The sequence below is a fragment of the Balaenoptera acutorostrata genome, chromosome X, assembly GCF_949987535.1.
Source record: "Balaenoptera acutorostrata chromosome X, mBalAcu1.1, whole genome shotgun sequence".
Classification (NCBI taxonomy): domain Eukaryota; kingdom Metazoa; phylum Chordata; class Mammalia; order Artiodactyla; family Balaenopteridae; genus Balaenoptera; species Balaenoptera acutorostrata.
The window spans coordinates 131,971,486-131,987,028 of NC_080085.1; the positions used below are offsets into that span (position 1 = coordinate 131,971,486).

Below are 15,543 nucleotides of genomic sequence, written 5' to 3' on the forward strand. Positions count from 1 at the left end.
CTGTGGGGGACGGGACAGCACCCGGGTGGAGAAGAACCTGCTTGGCTAACTTTAGATCTCTGAAAACACCTCTAGGGTCCACGGGACCCTCTTCTGGAAAATTAGAGCTTCCTGGAGCTAACAGAGTGTGTGTGCTGGTAACACCTAATTCAACTTCAGATCATTTTCCACAGACGAGCTTTGACTTGGCCTCTGTGCACTCCCAGGATGCACAATCAAGTCGAGGCGGCTGAGAGAAGCACATCCCTGAAACTAACGGTCCCTTGGTGGGACAAAAGTTCCGGGGCACTTGAGCCTAGCTGAGCTGTTTCTGATTCTAGTGTTTCACGTGCCACCTGTAGGTTGAGGCGGACTTTGTAAATCTGAGAATGCATAAAAATCTACTGAAATGTCTTAGCTTGGGGGGTAATTTACAAAGAGCCACACCCCTTGCTGCTAACTGCCTTCCTCCCAGACCTCTGACAGACCTACAAACGTCACTCACCGAACAAGAAGAGTAACGAGTGCCACACCAGAGATGCCAAGGGGAGGCTGTGGTGGGCAAGCAGAGGCAGTCACCGGCCTCAGTGGCTTCAACCTAGCAGGGGGCACATGCGGCAACAGACAACTTCATCATCATCTGGGAATACTGGGAGAGAAGGCCGCAAAGCCCAGTGTAGCGGGAGGGGATGAAGAGACGAGGGCCAAAGGACATGACCTGGTTTAACTCCCCTTTCTGTCAGTGAAGAGCTGCAAGAAGGAAATCAATATTTCCAGATGCCATGGAGAGGCTACTAAGATAAATGCTGAGTCTGGTAAGTTCTCACTTGCAGAGTATGGGTAAGGACCAGCCTGCCCTGTGCGGGCTGCTGCGGATTCCATGAGCGGATCCTGATCAGGCAGGCAGACAGCAGCTGGTCCGGAACCACCGCACGAGTGAGTGAGTGAGTGAGTGTGTAGGGGGTGGGGGGGGGGGGGAAGGACTGAGTGGAGAGGTGATCCCAGGAGCTGACCAAGGGGGACGTGGAGATCACAAACATAAACTACTCTTTTGGAAAGCTTGGCACAGAGAAGATGCGAAGCATCCAGAGGTAAGGGGTAGGGAGCCAATAGAAGGCCAAGACAGAAGATACACTAAATTTGTGATGGAATCTAAGTTAGCTTTAAAAGGATGTTCACTGTTTTCTTAACATGGGTGTCTTAGCTCGGGCTGCCATAACGAAATAGAACAGACTGAGTAGCTTAAACAACAGAAATTTACTGCTCACAGTTCTGGATGCACTAAGTCCAAGGTCAAGGTGCCGGCAGATTCCTTGGTGAGAGCCCTCTTCCTGGCTTGCAGACGGCTGCTTTCTCACTGTGTCCTCATATGGCACATGGCAGGGAGTGAGATCTTTGGTGTCTCTTCTTATAAAGACACTGATCCCATTGGGCTCCAGCCTCACAACCTCATCTAATCCTAATTACCTCCCAAAGGCCCCATCTCCAAACATCCTCACATTTGGGGTTAGGGCATCAACATGTGAATTTGCGGGGGGGGGGAGACACACAAACACTTTAGTCCGTAACAACGGGGATGCTTATGTTCTATTGTGAAATGGTAAATGAAAAAGCAGGGTATGGCACTACATATACTGCATGACAACAATTAAAACTCATTCCAAGAGATGGTAGTACAACAGTTTGAATGTATTTAGTGCCACTGAAGTGTACACTTAAAAATGGTTAAGATGGTAAATTTTATGTTATGTGTATCTTACCACGATTAAAAAAACAACTCAATCCAGGAGAAGGCAAGAAAGGAGAAAAAAATAAAGAACAGAAAATGTGGAAAAAATAGAATGCACAAAATAAAATGGTACAGACAAATCTAAATGCATCAGTAATTAAACAGATGTTAACAAATATGACAGACAGAATGGATTTTTTTTAATCCAGCTATTTGCCATTTTCAAGAGCTACATCTAATCCATAAACACAGAGAAAGGAGGAAAATTAAAAGTGGCAGTGCTGACCAAAAACACAGGTGGTGCAGCACCATTACTATCAGAGGAAGCAACATTCAAGGCAAAAGCACGACTAATTACAAAGAGGGTCACTTCATAGTGCTAAAGGGTTTGATTCACCAGGAAGACAAAACGGTTTCTAAAACTGAAAACCTGGCCTCAAAATAAATAATAAAGCCAAAATTAACAAAGCCCCTGGAGAAACTGGAGTTTGTGACACATGCTCCCCAGTACCGAGGAACTCAAGTAGACAGAACAACAGTAGGAAGAGAGGACGCTTTCATAATCCCAGGGATGAGATGAAGGAGACGAGCTGCCTCTGGCTCCTGCACCCCACCGACAGCCCATGCTCGTCCGGGTGGTCCCGCACTGCCCCACAAGCACAGACCACAGTCTTAGAGCGTGGTGCCATTTAGCTAAAACCTTATTTTAAAAAATAGTAACTAGGAAAAAAACCACACAAAGCCATGTACTTGGAAATTTAAAAAACACATTTCTAAATAATTTGTGGGTCAAAGAGGAATCACAGAGGAAATTTTTAAAAAACCCTTTGAGCTGACTTTAAGTGCAGATGCAACACATTGAAACTTGCTCGATGCAGCAGAAATCGTCTGAGGATCAGCTTTAAATGCTTATGTTTGAAAAGAAGGTTGAAAACCAATGAGCTAAGTTTAGAATTTAAGAAGTGAGAAGAAGAAAACCAGAGAATGTACTCCAAGAAAGTAGAAGATATAATAAAGATAAAATTTTACATAACTTAATGAACTGGAAAGCAGACATACAGTAATACAGGACAATAATGCCCACAAGTTCACTCTCTGAAAGACTAGTAAAACCCAAGCAATTTTTACCAAGACAGGGAAAAAAGTGAGAAGGAAAAAGTAACAGCACTAGAATGAAAAAGGAGACAAATACGGATGTTGCAAAGGTTTATAAAAAGGTAAGCATGGCTTCTTGCTAGTAAACTTAGTAACACAGATGAAATGGACAAAAATATACCTTAGCCACACTGACCTGAGCAGGTGCAGGGAAATAAAAATAGGTTTCGAAGTGCGTGTATGTGCACAGAACACCTCAAAGGACACATACAAGCCCCTGGAGGCAGCTGTCCCCTGCAGAGGGGCCCGGATGGCTGCAGGGACGCTGAGAGACCAAGCATCACTCTAGAGCTCGCACTTTCTGAGTTGTGAACCATGTGCATGGGCCACCTGCTCAATAGCGGATCCAAATGCACCCAGAGACGAGGAAAGGCCTCACCTGACGGCGCGTGCAGGCCAGCCCAGGACGTGGGGCTCGAACTACGCAGCAGGAGCCGATCCCAACATTCGCTGGCACTAGGTCTTTTCTTTCTATTTGTCCTTTTAATCTTTACAAATTTGGTAGGTGAAAATGCCATCTTCTTTGTTTCCATGTGTGTCTCTTTGATTATCACTGAGGCAGAACTCTTTTCCTATCTTCATTGGCCACCTGTATCTCTTCTTTATGAATTTCCTGTTCATATTCTTTGTTCATTAGTGGTGACTGGTAGTAAGTTAGCAATAAGAACTGCTGCATTCAAGTCTAGAATAAAAAGGAAATTTAAAAATCTGCCCCAGTGCACTCACAATGATCTTGTTCCCACTGCCCAGTGGCAGGCATTAACCCTAGGATGATTCGTTGGATGGTGATCTGTAGCTTAACTATTTTCTCCAAACACTTTAGACTCGCCCAGATCCCAAGAAATTGCACCGCAGCATTCCTCCTTTCAGCAAACAGCCTCTGATTGTCAAGCACCACTGCGCTCTGCCGGAGGCCAGGGCCTGCCGAGAGCGCTGCTCAGAGTGGGCCCCAGGAACGCTTCCTGCCCCTTCTCATCCCCTGCCCAGCAGGGCCCTTTGAGCTGCTAACAGTACTCCTAGGTTGCTAACCCACTGCCCAGGTGATATACCGCCCATCAAAAACCTCAGACTAGGATATGTTCCCAATACTTTCACTATCATCGCTTTACATACAATCTCACTGAATGCTCAGCAACACACAAAAGCAACGTTTAAATGAAGGCAACACTGAGGCTCAAGGAGGAAAAAGTGACCTGAAAGCTAGTAGGTGAACAAGCTGGGATTTAATCCTAAAGGAACCTGGCTCAAAAAGCCTATGTTCATCCACTCTACTCAAGATAAAACTGTGAAAGCGTCAAGGTCCTGGCTGCAAGCAACAGAAAACAACTCTAGCTGACCCCGGTCACAAAGGAGTTCTGCGGCAGCATGTGGAAATGAAGAGAAGACTAGAAAACTAAGCCCAGAAAAGCAGCTGCATGACTGAAAATGCAGCCAAGGTTGCACTAAAGGGGCCGTGTGCTTAGGACACCCACCCTGGGCAGCACCACCAGCAACTTCAGACATTAGCCACTGATGCTGGCGTCCTGCTGCACGTGCCACTACCATGACTTATCTGTCTTTCAAGAGTCAAAGTCGGGGAATTCCCTGGTGGTCCAATGGTTAGGACTCCAGGCTTTCATTGCCGAGGGCCCGAGTTCAATCCCCGGTCATGAAACTAAGATCCAAAAAAAAAAAAAAAAAAAGAGCCCAAGTCCCTGAAGGGAGAATGGGTTTGGCCAAGCCTGGGTCTCATGGCCGCCCCCTAGCTTCTGGAGACCAAGCAGCAGGAATATCGGTCCCCCATGGCAGGCACCACCAGCTGCCCCCCAACACCCAGGTCCTCTGTCTGCCTTCCTAACAGAACCCTGCGCTCAGCACACCTCCCCGCCCACTGGCTCTGCACTTGCTCACGCATCTGGCTTCACTGATGGGACTGAGGAGGAAGAGACTTTCAAAGGCCTCTGTGTGTCTGCTCACTCCTCTTGGGCTCCTGACATCCGCCTAAGAAGAGACCATCCCTGACAGTTGCTTCTCCCTCCTGGGTCCTGGAACGACAGGCTTGAGAACAGATCTGAACCCCATCTTGCAGCTGACCCAGACCCGTGAGTAAGAAATTAATGATCGCTATTGTAGCTGCTGTTTGTTCCTCAGAAAAAAAAAAAATGATGGACACGGAGACGGAAATGGAAATTACTGAATGGGACTGGAGGGTGTGCCAACAAGTGCCCTTTTCCCCTTCCCCCGTGCCCTCCTTCTCCCTCCCTGGAGAGCAAGATGCAACGGCTAGAGCTGCAACTGCCATCTTGTGACCACAGGCAACCTTGAGGATGGAAGTCACCTGCTCAGGGTGATGGGGGAAAAAGACTGAGGGGCCCTGGATCCCAGATACTTACAGCCATGCACAGCCTGCCCCCAGACGTCAGGGCACACAAGAGGACACCACAAGCCTCCAACCCCACCTTTAGGCTTTCTTAAGTAGAAGCTAGGATCCACCTGCTTCAAACCCAAGATCCACAGAGTAGGGGATTCTTTTAACACAAAAAGGTATCAAGGTACTTAGAAATCAAAAAAAAAAAATTCATGATAAACCATATGTGAAGTTTACTTGATACACAGCTTTTTTCACCAAGCTATCACAATCACTATAACTCAAGCTACTGAAAAACGACATAAATTCTGAGCTTCTTTCTTCCTATTTCTGTTGGCTAAAAATGCAGCCTTTGAATTGTGTGTAAGTGAATTCAAGAGACAAAAATAAATCCAGATAATTCAGAATGTACTGAGGACAACACATATGCCTTCTATGTGATAAGCTCTCAGAATTATTTATTCAAAGAAAACTCGTTGCAAAAATATAAAAAGCGTACAGAAAACAATTAATGACACAACATACCACCTCCTACAACACCAGATTCCTTTTCTTTCCTTCATAGTAGTGGGTGTCGTAACCCAATCAGAACAAAAACAAAACAGTGTTTGAATTGCTGAGACTGAGAAAGTTCAATTAGCCAGAGCCATCAGGCAGGGAAAGGAGTGGCTGAAGCCCGCGGAGTGAGCCGGGAAACCAGGTCCAGGTAGCGGGCACATGCACACACGTGTGCCCAGAGGCTGCATGGTGAGCCAGAAACGCTGCCCCTTATGGCTTCCAGGAGACCTGGAGGGACACCATCGGTTGCTCATGCCGGGCGCTGTACTATGCAGGGGAAGGCCCCAAGGACTCACGTGGGGTCTCTGCTTCAGAAGCTCATAACCCACTGGGGAAAAGCAACATGCCAGAAACGGTTGTCCCTCCTGGATACAGGGCCTGCACCAGATGTCTGTAGGGGTCGCTAAGGGCCCAAGGGAGCAGTGGTCAGGCCCCCAGGCCCAGGAGCTGGGGTGGGCAGTAAACACCTCTTCAAAGGCCATTCTCATGAGTACTTTAAGCTGCACGTCTGTTGGCAAAACACAAATACTGTTACACAAATACGAAGCCACAGATAGCAAAGGCACCTGACAGCCTTTAAAATTCATTTCTCCTGTTCTGCAAAGCTGCATCGGGAAATCGTGCTGTTAAATTAAACACTCATAAAGGATGTACAGACATACCTCATAGATACTGTGAGTTCAGTTCTAGACCACCACAAAAAAGCAAATATCACAATAAAGCGAGTCACACAAGTTCTTCTGGTTTCCCAGTGCATATAAAAGTTATGTTTACACTACACTGTAGTCCATTAAGTGTACAATAGCACTATGCCTAAAAAAATGTACAGCCCTTAATTAAAAATACTTTCTTGCGAAAAAATGCTAACCATCATCTGAGCCTTCAGCGAGTTGTAACCTTTTTGCAATAGTAACATCAAAGATCACTGATCACAGATCACCACAACAGATATAATAATAATGAAAAGGCCTGAAATATTGCGAGAATTACCAAAATATAACAGAGAGACACAAAGTGAGCAAATGCTGTTGGAAAAACAGCACCAACAGGCTTGCACAACGCATGGTTGCACAAACCTTCAATTTGTAAAAAATGTACTATCTGTGAAGCAAAATAAAACAAGTTATACCTTTATATTTAAAAAGTGGGGGGCTGGGAATTCCCTGGCAGTCCAGTGGTTAGGACTCAGCGCTTTCACTGCCATGGGCCTGGGTTCAATCTCTGGTCGGGGAACTAAGATCCCGCAAGCCACACGGCATGACCAAAAAAGAAAAAGGTGGGGGGGGGGACTAGGGTAGGTGCTATTTAGGCTTTCATCAACTTATGCCATGTTTTTGGACAACTGCAAATCCCCCAAAAGTACCTCAAACTCTAAGTCCACACATTCGCCCTTTGCGGGTACCTTCTGCTCCAGACTGCAGACTTGATTAAAGCATAAAGAATATCGCTCCTCTTGGCCACAGAGAAGCTAACGAGTGAACAGCAGAGCAGGCTGCATTCTATTCTGCTCCTCTTAGAATAAGACAAAATCTTAGGGCAAGGTCCCACTGCAGAATTCATCCGTCTGTCCACCCAATAAGTATGCATGATTCCTGGCACTGGAGATACAGCAGGGGAGAGGCAAAAACAACTCCTCTGCCCTCCAGGGGCTTAGATTCTAGTGGGAGGAAGAGGGAGAGAGGAGGGGGTGGTAGAGAGCGCGTGCGAGCACAAGTAAAACCACCAAGCAGAACAGCATACAACAGGTGATGACAAGGGCTAGGCGAGGCAGGGGAAAGTGGGAGGGTGGCATCAATCTTCAGGGAAGGTGACACTGGGAAGGTGACACTTGAGCCGACTTGAAGGAGACCAAAAAAGGGAGCCGAGCGATTCCTGGGGGAAGAATGTTCCCAACAGAGGGAAGAGCAGGGGCCGAGGTCTGAGGCAGGGGTGTACCTGGAGGGCCCGGGGAGGCCACAGTGGATGAGGGGCAGGAGAGGGGATCCCAGATTGGGCCTTGCAGGCCACTGTGAAGACTCTGGCTTTGACTCTGAGAGGAGAGTCCACATGCTGCAGGACTGAACAGAGACAAGGCCGAGGTCAAGGGCAGAGGGAGGCGGGAGGTCAGAGCAGGCTGGAAGAGTGGAGCTGGGGAGACCTGCCAGCGGGAATGAGCGGCGTTCATGGAGCAGGAGGTGGTATGACAGCGAGCAGCGCGGGGCACTAGCACCGGCTTTCCGAGCTGAGGAGCAGGAAGGTGGAGTTGCTGTTTACTGGGAAGGGAAGGCCAGGGAAAGGCCAGGCGCGAGGGATTGGGAGCTCAGGCTTGAACAGGTACAGCTGGAGAAGCCTGTTGGAAGCTGAGCAGAGAGCTCAAGTCGGTGCTGGGTGCGCGGGTCTGCACTTCAGGGGGCCCAGTCACCCTGAAGACATGAAGTTGGTAGCCAGTGGCTCACAGGTGGAAAAGAGAGCCTTGAGGCCGGGAAAGATCCCCTCGGGAGCGAGGGTGGAGAGAAGTCTGAGCCCAAGGCCCCCCGACAGCGCGTGGGGCGCAGAGGCAGACCTGGCACACGCTCAGCCAGGACCTCTCAGGACCCAGGGACACCAGACACCATCCCAGGTGTCCAAGCCACCTCCGTGAACACGGCGAACAACCCCACCCCATAGAGTTCTGCCCCAGCAGGGACGACAGACAGTTAAGATAAACAGTCAATCACCTTTTCTACTAGAAAGGGACCAAAGCTACGGTTTGGAAAACACAGGGCAGTCAGGGTAGGACCAGCTGAGCAGGTGCACAGCCTCAAGGCAGGGGAGGGACTGACTCACGTGGATACCGGGGTCACTGACGCTGAAAGGCTGGGGAAGACGAGAAGTGACAAGTGGCCCCCAGATTTTAAAACATAAAGGTCATCATCCGTGTCAGCAAAGGACCAGTTGGAAAGGGCCCAAGAGAGCACCTGGAGACACAAAGAACAGTCCTGCCAATAAAGAGAAGCAGAGCAGCTCCCTTCCAGGTGGGAGAGGCAGCGGCACTCAGGGAGCCTTCTCTGACGGGGGAGAGGGGCCCAGGAGAGGAGGAGGGAGCGAGGAGCGAGGGCAGAGGCCGCCGAGGTGATGCTGGGCCTGGGGACGTTCTCCTCGGATTGCTTCCCTGCTCTCCAGGAACCAGGAAATGAGGTATCAGCTTCGAGATGGTGTCACAGCTGGTGAGGAGGGTGGGAGAAGCCAGAAGAGACTGGGGAATTGCAGTACGACAGGCAGCGTGAAATGCTCCTGAAGTGAGTGGACGTGAACTCGAAATGGGAGCAACCAGGGGGCCACATTCAGCTGCGGGGCAGGGCGGCAGAGCAGGTGGGAAGCAGGCGGATGGCTGCATTTTACCAGGGTTGGGGCCCTATCAGCTGAGCATGACAAGGCAAGAAAGTGGTGAAGCTGCGGGGTTGGTGCGCCACTGGGAAGGAGATGAGAGAAGACACAAGGGAGGCAAGGGCCAGAGAAAAGATGGGAACATCGAAGGTGCCTGAGTGCCCGTGAGGGGAACGCATTACTGGAGTTGGTTATAGGGGCAGCGAGCTGAAGGTCTGAGGAAAAAGATTAGGGCCAAATTGGTACCAGCACCAGCCAGTGTGAAAGTCTGACTTTGAGAAAGAATAAAGAGATGGGGCTATCCTTCAGAGTATGTGCATCTTTAAAAAGGTGTCTCCAAGAACACAATTTTAAGTACTTCCACTTTTTAATGTTTCATTTCCGTGTCTTGTCATAGAACAAGGTACAGAAGTACGAGCACGGACTTAAGGGAACACTTGATTTCAACTACACAAACTTGCCAGTGAATAAAGAGGGTTGTCCTGTTAGAGCTGCCAAACTGTGGCAACCAGACAGCCAGGAGTCATATGGGTGCTATGTGAACGCTACTTAGGACAAAATGACCATCGCATTAAATCTACCATGAACCCCTTTAGTTAAAACTACTGTGGTTACCCTACACGGAATAGGACCAAATTGCCACTGCCCATCTTCTTATAGCCTGGATTCCATCAAAAACAACTGTTCTGTGGGGACTCCTGGCCTTCCCTGGGCCCTTCTATCCTGGAGATGGACAGGTTTCTATAGCGGGTTCAATGGTAACCCCCAAAAGGTATGTGCACGTCTTAACCCCTGGACCCTGCAAACGTGACCTTATTTAGAAAAGGGGTCTTTGCAGATATAACCAAGTGAAGGATCTCAAGGTGAGATCATTCTGCATTTAGGGTGAGAAGACACACACACAAGGGAAGGCCAAGTGAAGATGCGAGCAGAGATTGGAGTGATGTGACCAGAAGCCAAAGAACGTCTAGGATTTCCAGGCAGCCACTAGCCGCTAGAAGAGGCAAGAGAGAATCCTCTGCTAGAGTCTCTGGAGAGAGTGGGACCACATGGCACCTTGATTTCGGACCTCTGGCCTCCAGCACTGTGCGAGAATGCGTTGCTATGGGTGGAAGCCGCCTGCTCTGGCGTCCTTCGTTGCAGCTGTCCCGTAAACTCACCAGCTTCTGCTCGAGCTCTAATTCTCACTAGACTCCTGGGCTTTCACACAGGACCCATGCGCCTTCTACACTCCCCGCGTTTTTCAAGGAGGAAGTGCCTACCCAGGGCCTGCCCTCCCGTGGCCTCTCTCCAAGCAGACTGCTCGTCCAGGACCCCAGGTCCTCCGGCTCCTTGTGCAAACGTGCTCTCAGAGACCCCCTGAAGCAGACTCTCTGCAACGCCCCCACCACCCCTGACCCCACCCAGCCCATTTCTCTGGTCCTCATCACAACAAAACTTCTCAAAAAGGACTGTCTACACCCAGTCTCCACTCCGTCCGGCCTCTGCTCCTCACCACCTCTGATGAAGGTCACGTTACAGCTAGTTCCTTGATTTAAATCCTTCACTAGAGGATGACCAACTGTATACATGCATTTGCTACCTGGCCCTTCAAACCTCAAAGAAACGAAGTACAGATGCATAAAGAGGAAGAAACCTCCAACAGAGACGACAGAAACGCTAACAGGAGGGGACTTGTGAACAGATGAGAGGCGCTTCACCAATTTCTAGATGCTGGAAAGAGGTGTGTGTTGACTAATGGAACAGAGTGAATGCACTACAAGGGAGCTACAAAGGAGATGGGGGCCCCTGTGCCTGTCAGAACCCCCAGAAAGGCTCTCAGATCAGAGCAGACCAGACCAGGGGCAAGCAGTGCCCCTCAAACTCTCACGGACACACAAGTCACCTGGGGGGCTGTTGACTATCAGATTCTGACCCAGAAGGTTTGGGGGCAGGACACTTGCAGCAAGCTCCCAAGGGGGGCTGACAGTACTGGGGTTGGTTAGTGGAGCACATGTGGAGCGGCAAGGCGCCACTTCCTTCCACAGACAAGAAACCAAAGGGTCTTTTCTAAATCAGAGGCTGGAACCTTCCTTTCCTCCCCACAAGGTTCCTGGTGTGGCTGGCAGCAGCCCAGGTGAAGCCCACCTCCGTCTGGCCTCCAAGGGTCCATGGTGTGAGGGAGGACCCCTGTCTGCTTCCCACCAAAGCCAAGTCTGCAGCTCAGCCTGTCCTGCTCTGCCCTAGCCCCCATAGAACTCCTACTCCAGCCCTCCCTAGGGGGAGGGACCCCACAGGAAATGGGCGACTCCACCAGAGCAGGGGCAGGGTGCCAGCTACCCAGGGCTCTTGTCACCAACCCGAACAGCTCTCCAGGGTCAGGGGAAGAGACCCAGCAATATGGAAGAGAGATCAATTCTGTCCCTAGAGGAAACAGATAATATTCTCATATTTTAGAAGATAATTCAGCCATAAAACCAGAACAGAAACATCCACAAACAAAAAAGAAACAGAGGACAGGAGTTCAAAGATTAAAAATGGGTTAGTTACAAATACGAAACAACACTGTGTCATTGTTTACAATAGGAAAAGACTGAAAAGTACCCAAATGTCCATCCACAGGGAGCTGCTTGACTAAAGCATGCTTCATCTATACAACGGAGTCTGTGCAGCAGGAACAAAAAGAATGAGGAAGACAGAGCTCTACGCCGCCATAAACAAGGAGGGTATCGACGTTGATAGGGAGCAATCTCCAGGATAGAGGAAGTGAAAACAAACTAAAAACAAGATGCAGAACAGCATGTCAAGCATGCTTTCTGTGTAAGAAGGATAAATAAGAATACATATATTTACTGGTTTATCTTTTTGCAAGAGGAAACACTAGAAGGATGAGCAAGAAACTAATAACTTCTGAGTATTCTATAGGCTTAGCTTCTTAAAAATAAGAAAAAAATTTTGGCCTTACTTAAAATTATGTAAGTTTCAGGTGTACAGCATTTGACTTCCGTATACATTACAAAGTGATCACCACCACAAGTCTAGTTACCATCGGAGGCCTGGCTTTTTTTTTGTTTTAAATTCAAGTCTGTTATACTAGATTCAACAGATACCAAATTTCATTTCAATAAATGTAATCAGAATAAATATAACAAAAGAGCATTACAAAACCCATACATGTTTACGTGTACATAAAGTACGCATATAGTCTATTAATACAAAGAATCATTATGACAATTATAACTTTTTGTGATTCCACAATCATAACTAAAGAAAGTTTGGTAAAGTAGCAATTCCCCGATCAGATTAGGCTTGACTTTTGAACCATCAAATACTTTATGTATTCCAAATATAAAGAGAAAAAAGCAAACCACAAAACTGAACACAAATAAACCTAACTATATCAAATCAGTAACATAACCACATTAAAAAGAATTATTCCAAGTGACTTTTTTTCCAACACATTATAAAGAAAAATTTGAAACATACAGAAAAATTGAACAAACTGTACAAAGAACACCCACATACTCATCACCCAGATTCTACCATTGTTGACATGATTCATCCACCCATCAATCCATCTTATTTGTGATGCATTTCAAAGTTCACCAGTATACTTCATCCCCAAACACTTCAGCATGCATATCTTTAACTAGAGACGAAAATTCATTTTCATTTTTTTTAGGTAAAATTTACATCCAGTGAAATGACAAATCTTAAATGTATCATTTGATAAGTTCTGTCAAGTGCATGCACCTGTATAAGCCAAACCCCTATCAAGATAGACAATGTTACCATGGCCACAAAAAGTTCCCTGGCACCACTTTCCAGGCAGCCCCATCCCACATCCTCAGCAACATTTGGTGTTGTCAGTTTTCAGTTTTGGCCATTCCAGTGGGTGTGTAGTGGTACTTCACTGTGGCTTTAATTTGCATTTCTTTGATGACTAATGTTAGCACTTTTTCGTGGGAATACTGGTCATCATTCAGATGCCTTCCTTTATGAAGTATTTACTAAAATCTTTTCCTGTTTTAAAAATAGATTCTTCTTATTATTGAGTTGTAAGAGTTCTTTATATATTCTGGATATGTCCTTTGTCAGATATATGACTTTCTATTTGCGACTTGTCTCAACTATTTTCTCAGTGACTTGTCTTTTCATTTTCTTAATAGTATCTTTTGAAGAGCAAAAGTTTTAAATTTTAATGAAGTCCAATGTATCCATTTTTTCCTTTAATAATTATTGCTTTCTGTATCCTAAGAAACCTTTACCTCCAGATTGTGAAGATACTGTTTTTTTCTAATAATAGCTTTATATTTAGGTCCATAATCCATGTGGAATTAATTTTCATGTATGGTGTGAGGTAGTGTTACAGGTTAAATTGTGTCCTCCTCAAAAAAGATATGTTGAAGTCTTAACCCCCAGTACCTAAGAATGTGATCAGCACCTAAGAATGTGATCTTATTTGGAAATAGGGTCATTGCAGATGTAATTAGTTAAGATGAGGTCATCCTGGAGTAGGGTGGGTGCCTAATCCAATATGACTGGTGTCCTTATAAGAAGATAACCACGTGAAGATACAGACACAACACAGAGAACACCAAATGATGAGGAAGGCAGATGCTGGAGTTATGCAGCTGTAAGTCAAGGAACACCAAAGACTGCCAGCAAACCACCAGAAGCTAGGAAGAGGCAAGGAAGGATTTCCCTACAGGTTTCAGAGGGAGCATAGGCCTGAGGACACCTTGAGTTTTAAGCCATCCAGTTTGTGGTATTTTGTTACAGCAGCCTTAGGCAACTAATATGGGTAGGGTCAAGGTTCCTTTTTGTCTGGTATGAACAGAACCATTTGCTGAAGAGGCTTTCCTTTCTCACACTGAATTGCTCTGGCGCCTCTGTTAAAAATCAATCATAGAAGTTTGGTCGATTTCTGGGCTTCCTAGTCTCTTCCATTGAACTATGTGTTTATCCTTATACAAGTACCAGGCAGTCTTGATTATTGTAGCTTTACAGTAAGTCAAAGTCAGGTAGTATAAGTGCTCCAATTTTGCTCTTTTTCAAGATTGCTTTGGATAGTCTAGGTACTTTGCATTTCCATATACATTTTAGAATTGTTGTAAAGATTATTTAGTCTTTCGATCCATGAACATGGTATATCTTTCTATCTATTTAGGTCTTTAATTTCTTTCAGCAATGTTTCCACTTTCAGTGTACAGACCTTGTACATTTCTCATTAAATTATTCCTAATGGGACTGCATTGTAAATTTCATTTCCAGTTAATTTTTGTATAATTGACCCTGTATCCTGAGACTTTGCTGAATTCACTTTTTAGTTCTAGTACATCTTTCTCTCTTATAGATTCTTTCAGATTTCTACATTACCTCCAAAAAGAAACAGTTTTACTTCCTTTTAATATTAATGCTTTTTATCTTTTTTCTTGCCTTACACTGGTTAGAACTTTTCCCTGATTTAAGGGTAACATGTTCAATATTTCATCATTAAATACAATTTATATGTATCTCTTTCTTAAGGCACTTTATCAGATGAGGAAGTTCCCTCTTATTCTTAATCTGCTGAGTTTCTATTATAAATGAGCACTGAATTTTATCAAATACTTTTTCTATATTTATTGAGTTCATTATATGGTTCTTCTCCTTTATTCTCTTAATGTGGTGAATTACAGACTGGTTTTTAAATGTTACCCCACATTTGTATTCCTGTGATAAGCCTGAATTGGTTGATATATTACCTTTTTAACATACCGTTATATTTCATTTGCTAATATTTTATTAAGACTTTGACATTTATGCTCATGAGAGATAATGATCTATAATTTTCTTTTTATGTAATGTCTTTGTAAGATTTAGTATCAGGGTTATGTTAGACCCATAAAACAAACTACGAAGTATTTCTTCTTCCTCTTCTATTTTCTAAAAGCTTATGTTTATGTAAGATTGGTGTTATTTCTCAAATGGTTGATGAAATTCAGCTGTGAAACCAGATGGGCCTAGAGTTTTCTTTGTGGAAAATTTTTTTGATAATGAATTGAATCTTTTTACTAAATGAAGGGCTTTTTTCTATTTCATATTATGTCGATTTTTATATGTCCTTTTTTTTCAAGGAATTTGTCCATTTCACCCAAGTTGTCAATTTAACTTGTTCATAACATTCCCTTATAATCCTTTTAATGTCTGAAGAGGCTTTAGTAATATCCCCTTTTATGCCTGATACTGGCAACTTACGTGCTTTTCTTTTTATCTTCATTAGTCTGGCCAGGGGATTATCAACTTTGTTGATATATTTTGGTTTTGTTAATTTTTTTTTTTTTTTAATTTTATAGCTACTTTATTTATTTATTTATTTATTTTTGGCTGTGTTGGGTCTTCGGTTCGTGCGAGGGCTTTCTCTAGTTGCGGCAAGTGGGGGCCACTCTTCATCGCGGTGTGGGGACCG

At 45.5% G+C, this 15,543-nt stretch overlaps 1 protein-coding gene across 2 annotated transcripts in view; it reads right to left on the bottom strand.

The window, feature by feature from the left end:
• MECP2 (methyl-CpG binding protein 2) overlaps positions 1–15,543 on the bottom strand; it is a 56,035-nt gene that overhangs the window by 26,928 nt on the left and 13,564 nt on the right. The window contains exon 1 of one of the 2 annotated variants that reach the window (XM_057537905.1): positions 3,243–3,381. The exons of the other annotated variant lie outside the window; for it this stretch is intronic. The gene's annotated coding sequence lies outside the window, so the exon portion shown is untranslated. Of the gene's footprint in view, positions 1–3,242; positions 3,382–15,543 lie in introns of those variants that run through there. 2 annotated transcript variants of the gene reach the window in all.